The sequence below is a fragment of the Theobroma cacao genome, chromosome 3 (assembly GCF_053813885.1).
Source record: "Theobroma cacao isolate CCN51 chromosome 3, ASM5381388v1, whole genome shotgun sequence".
NCBI lineage: Eukaryota > Viridiplantae > Streptophyta > Magnoliopsida > Malvales > Malvaceae > Theobroma > Theobroma cacao.
Genome location: NC_142641.1, coordinates 1977140 through 1983552, shown reverse-complemented (window position 1 = coordinate 1983552; position 6413 = coordinate 1977140). Strand labels below are relative to the sequence as shown.

Genomic DNA, 6413 nt, shown 5'->3' with positions numbered 1-6413 from the left:
ATATTTAATCAACATTTGACTATATAAGCTAAATGTTAAATTGGAGTTAAAATGTTTGAACACTTTTTTAACTAAAGATAAAGAATTTCAATTATAATAATTAAGAGTCAAATATTTTTGATTCTTTATAATTAAGAACTAAGATGATAGGTGAATGGAATATTTATTACACACAACAAAAAAATTCACGTTGAAAATATAGTTATTATACGTTATGTTGAAAATTTTATTATTATGTGTTATGTTGAAAAATGTAAGTGTTATATGTCATGTTCAAAAATATAGTTATTATATATTATATTGAAATTTTAGTTGTTACACGTAACGTTAAAAAATTTAATTGTTACACATCATGATGAAAAAATTGTTATATATTACGTTATAATTTGAACTGTTTTGACTTGACAGAAAAAATTTTATAAAAAAATGACTATTTCCTATCTTATCTTTACAAGTTAGTATCCACGTCATGTTCGTGTTTTACACGCACTAGACACCTTTCACTTTGGCACTTAATTGTAAAAAACTGAAAACATTTGGTATTATGTCAATTTAAACGTTTAATCTTAAATTGACAAAAATTCAAAAATTTTAATCCTAAATTAAATATTTAATTGACTATATATCAATATATATATATATATATATATATATATAATTAGAGGTGAATGGAAGATGGTGACCACCACCATCCCTCAATTTTTTATTTTTATATTACAATTTAATTTTATTTAAAAAATAATTAATATAAAATCATAAATTCGTCACTGTATACAAAACAAATTTAGAATAATGCAGATAAGTTCGAACTGTGGTAGAGGTGAAAATCACTATGGGCCATGCTGGCCATCAAGGCTGCAGCATTGGCCCGTGCACAGGCAGGCTTGGACAAGTATTAAAGGCCAGAATTTGACTTTCTCAGATGGGCTTCAGCTCGAAGCCATGAAAACTTTGGATTATTAGTTTGTTCGTTCGATTTATTTATATTTATTTTTTTCATAAAATGCATGTTAAAAATTATTGACATAATATTAAAAAAAAATTAAATTATTTAGAAAAATTAAAATAAACATTTAAACTTTTGATATTTCAATTAATTTTTTTATAGTTTTATTTTGAACCAAATAAGTTATTTTATTTTTATTTTGAGTTAAATAAATTTTTATAATTAGTTATTAATTTAGTCAAAATTTCATTTGTTAGTTTATGTCGTATAATGCTAAAGTAACATATTAATATATCATAATTGATGATGATATGATATATTGATAGATATCATAATTGATAATGACATGATGCAGTAACTTAACAAAATAACATAATTATTTGATATTTTTACCATCTACATTTACATCAACGTCATGTCATTGTAATGTAAATATAAAATAATAAATGATATTTTAATTAATAATAATTAATCAATCATTAATTATAAAAGTTTTTATGACTCAAAATAAAAATATATGGGTCTGAATGAAAACAATAAAAAATCAAAATTTATTTAAATAATCTTGAATAATTTAAGGATTTATTTGAACATTATGCTAAAATTATTTGATAATAATTGTATTTTATATTTATAATGCAGATCATGAGCTTTCACGTAAAAGTATATCAATAACACGAGACTTGCATTTTTCCCCGAAAATATGCTCTTACCTAATAAAATTTGCCTTTCCTCAAAATTTACAACAAAATTTCTCATCCAATCCAAGCCCATGTCATAACCAGCTCTCCTCACCGTCACCTTTAAATTAGAGTAAATATCTTTTGTCCTTTTTTTAAGTTTCGTCCTTGTTTGATGTTTCTTTCATAATTTTATATCACATGTTTAATAAAATTTTTATATTAATATTAATTCGACCTCCTATTAGGGTTTAAAATCAAGATTGAAGATTCAAGAGTAAGCTCGTTATGTGATGTAAATTGAGACAAACCAAAAGTGATGGTAATTGTCACCTCTCAATATTTAATTTTTATTTTGAATTGAATCAATGATTTAATTCATGACTTTGTATAATTATCATTTAATTATCTTTTATATAAAATCTTAAATTCATCACTAAATGTAAGATTATGAGAAGAGTTACCAGATATGATAGAGAACTTTTTAATCTCAAATAGAACCCAGGTACAAAAGTCTCCACATATCCCACTTGGGTCTTGGGTGGGGGGTTTGACTTTTGAATCACAAGAAGTAGGCGGTGCCCAACAACTCAGTTTGACATTTTTGCATTAAAAGGGTTGGCTTTTTTTTAATTAAAAAAAATATTGTCAACCTTTAAGGATTTGTAAGTCCATAAGATCCTGCCACGTGGCTAGAAGTGGAAGAATTTTCACCAGATGATCAAAAACCATGCATCTTGATCCATGGTCATGGGTTGTCCCGACAAGAGCCTCTCATTTTGCACCAATGGCAATTCATAGTCCTTTTGCTCACTTTGGGAGGATATGGTGAAAGTCTAATATGAAAGAGAGGGAAGAAGAAATGGTGGTGTTAGTTCAACCTGCCATTGGAGTTAGTGTGAGCAGTAGTGAGCACACAAAACAACCATGATGGATCTTTGTCTCCTCAATGTCTATATATATTGAACTTTAAACAAAGGCTTGAGCCACTTTTCTTGACACAATTATAAGGCATTTACAAAACTTTAGAGAGTAAACATTCAACTAGACTTGGTCACATGTTCGGGGTTTTCGACCGGGTTTTTTAAGTTTGAGTCTAACCTGACCGACTTGTGAGATTATTTTATAGTTAAAGTGTCGGTTTCAAACTAAATCTAAAATTTAAGAAATGTCAATTGAACTCGATCCGATTGACCCATAAATACCGTTGTACATAATCATAGTTTAAAAGGTATCATTCTGAAAAATAAATATTAAAGACATATCAAAAACAAAGATTAAATGTCTTTGAAGTTTAATATATTTAGACTAATTATCACTGTGAATCATCAAACCATTTTTAAGATTGACTTAAAAAAAATTAAAATAATCGTATAAATTCCATAATTTAATGGTACAGTGAGACTACAATATTTTCAGTTAATTAATTAACTAGTTAGATTATGATATTATTAGTTAGGTAAAGTTATATTATTAATAGGATTAACCTTGTATATATACAAATTTGCTATTTTAATAATAGAAGAGAGTGGAAAAATGAAGGCATATAGAGTCTAAGTGAAGGAACTATACCGTTTTCCCCATGCAACATGGCGTGTTGAAAATATTTCCAGGCGTGTGAGTTTGATTCATTTAAATTATTATTAAATCATAGTCAACTTACTACATATGGTAAGGACTAGCTATCTTAGGGTGATGGGAAAGACAAATTTCAATTGCTTAAAATTTCCATTTAAATAATTTTTTTTTTCCAAATTCAAGGATTTAATTAATTTCTATGTGAATGAGTTGTCCAATTGACTAAGTTAATTTCCCCCTAACAAAAATCCAAGAATGTGTTTTCAAAGCTAATCCAGACTGTTCATGGCAACCTCAAAAGGGATTTAATTTTAAAACTATTTTATATGTATTTAGATGTTAATTAGGCTCCAAGTTATTAAATTTACCTGTTAATGATACATCAGAAAAAAAAAAGTTAACTTTACTCGAGTTTTGATTTAATTAAGTGATGAAAAAATCCAAAATTTAAATTAAATTATTTCGGAGATTCAATCAAAATGAATAAGCATTTAAGTATTTGACTCATTGATTGGTGCATGATCTTTTGTCTAAAAAATAAAATTCGAATCCCTCTATTTCAATTATAAAAAAATCAAAATGAACAAATATTGAAAAGAATGATCAGAAAAAAATTGAAAATACATATATATTTATATATAAGAAATGTTATAAGCGATGGTAAAACAGAAAAAAGCAACTGAAGGAATATTATACATTTAAGAATAAAATCAAATCTTGAGATGAATAAAGCGAGATTTATAAATTCTTATGTACAAAAAATATAGATAAAAAAGAGTTTCAAGAAATCATCATAACAATTATTTTTATTTGTACTTAACAAGACTTTTAATTAGTAGCTAAATATATAGTTTTTTTTTTTATAATTAAGAGAGTAAGATTCGAACCTTACTCTTTAGATAAAAAAATTATGCACCAATCAATAAAACAAATGCTCAGAGTGCTAGCTAAACATATAGTTTAGCAATTCATTAAATAAAATATTGAAGAATTAATTAATGGGGCACAGACAATGTAGAAGAGTGCTGTCACCTGATCAGTGCTTCACCAAATATATAATTCAAGGTTTGACAATCTGTGCTTTTACTGCCCTTCTGTTCCTTGAACGCAAAGGAAGTTTCATTGGTCGAAGAAAATGAAGAATGGTCGACAGTCCTCCCCACCTCCTCTCCGCATCTACTGGACCTTCTTCCCTTTTCCCCTCCTCTCTCTCTCTCCTTTTCTCTCATAAAACAGGATTGACCCAGTTCATGATAAGTCTCGTGGAAGCAAACCCATAGCCTTTAAGCTGTCGATATTCCTGCATATCTCAAGTATTCTCTCTTGTTTTTTATATCCATGCGAACCCATCTTCTGTTCAACAATTCTACCCCCAGCCAAGGCGATGAAGAACAGTATACTTCTTTTTAGTACCATTCTTTGGCTCTCTCTCTTGCTTTTATTCTTTGGGTGGTGCAATTTGTTCTCCAAGGAGGTTGATGATAGCCACCACCACCGGATGATATCAGTTTCCCATCACACTTTGAGCAACCGCAAAGTGTTGGCTAGCAAATTCGACTTCACCCCATTTCTTCACCATCGACGGCATCGTCCGAGACACGTTCCGCCCGTCCAGTCTGAACCTGCCGGCGGCAACGAGATCGACCCACGTTACGGCGCCGAGAAACGGCTTGTCCCTACTGGTCCAAACCCCTTACACCATTGAGGTTTTCCCCTTGTATGTTAATGTAGTTTTGCTTTTGTTTGTGGCCATCTTATTTATTTTTCTTCTCATGAACAAAGAAAAAGAAGAATAAATAACAATATGTAATGAAATTATTTGTATGAATTCCATACTTGTTCAAAGTCCATAAATCATAATTCATCTATACTATTATCAAACTCGGATTTCTCTTCTGTCTAGTCTTGACATAAACCCCATTTTGTATCAATTTTTTGATAATAATTGTGGGATTTCTATCTGTATATTAATTAATTAAGCTAAAATATAGTTCATGGGTTTACATGCAAATAAATTATTGGTTTCTTGATCTATTGCATATTATTCTGTGCTGTCATGAAACAACTGGAGAAAGAGTAGCTGTGACGGCACGGCATGCATGTCACGGGAAGCGAAATTTGAGCAACTCTGCCTATAAGAAATGCTACATAATTAATTTAATTGAGATTAGTTATATGTTAGGAACTTTGAAAAAATCTAGGGTTATAATTAATTTGCCTATGCCTTACTATAAAGGGTTGACTATGGAAGGAGATCAATAAATATAGTACATATAGTTAATTATCCTTATGATGGGGTTTAGTGAGATAGTGACCATTAAATTATTTAAAAAACCAGAATTCCTACCTCGTTGATCTTAAAATTCAAATCGAAAATTTTCAAATAAAATCGTATATATACCTCTCATCTTAATAGATTGATTTGTCTGTTTTGTAAATTTTGCTTCATTTATCTTCAAATTCAAGATTTTTAAAGTAAAATCGTACATTAAATCTTATCCGGCATCTACAAAGTAAAATCATACAAATTTAAACCTTAGACAACTTTGGATCCTTTTAAAGGTCAAAATTTTCTTAAAGGTGCGTTTGTTGTACTTAAAAGGTGGGTTTGCTCTTGAGCTCCAAGACCTTTTGAATTTCAATATAGGTTGGTACTAGATGAAAGAAAGGGTTTAAAAATGTTAAACTACTTCCCTCCCTTTATAGACTTTTTTTCTTTTGTCTTGATGTTGAGATCATTCAATAATTGTAGCCTTTCAAACATATGTGGCACTAAGTCTCTCCTTCTTCAAACCCAACTAATTCCCACTTCTAAAAAGGACAAATTTGAAGCAAGAAATCAAGTTTATTTTTTACTTTTCCAATTTATGATAGAGTTTTATATCTTATTTCAGTACAAGATGAAAATTTTATAAAAAAGGAAAAAGAACCTCTCATTATATATTTCAATCCCCAAGCTCTCTCTCTCTCTTTAGAAAATTGAATTGTAATGAACTGTTGCTTGAGCTTATAAATTGACTTTTAGCTAGGTTATATGTATTTAGTGATGACACCAGCGCCATTTGGCTGTGGAGGCTTCTATTCCTTAGCAAGTCAGCATGACGAATTTCTTTGGTGGAAATCCATTTCTTAGGGGGAGGGGAAGATAGAGCACGTGAGAGATAATAATTATATTTTTTGTAAAATGTGAAATATTAGTGTTATAATTG

General features: G+C 29.3%; 1 pseudogene; it reads left to right on the top strand.

Moving 5' to 3' along the window:
• Positions 1-4284: 4284 nt before the first annotated feature.
• LOC148763445 (CLAVATA3/ESR (CLE)-related protein 13 pseudogene) lies at positions 4285-5085 on the top strand (annotated as a pseudogene).
• The last annotated feature ends 1328 nt before the right edge of the window (positions 5086-6413 follow it).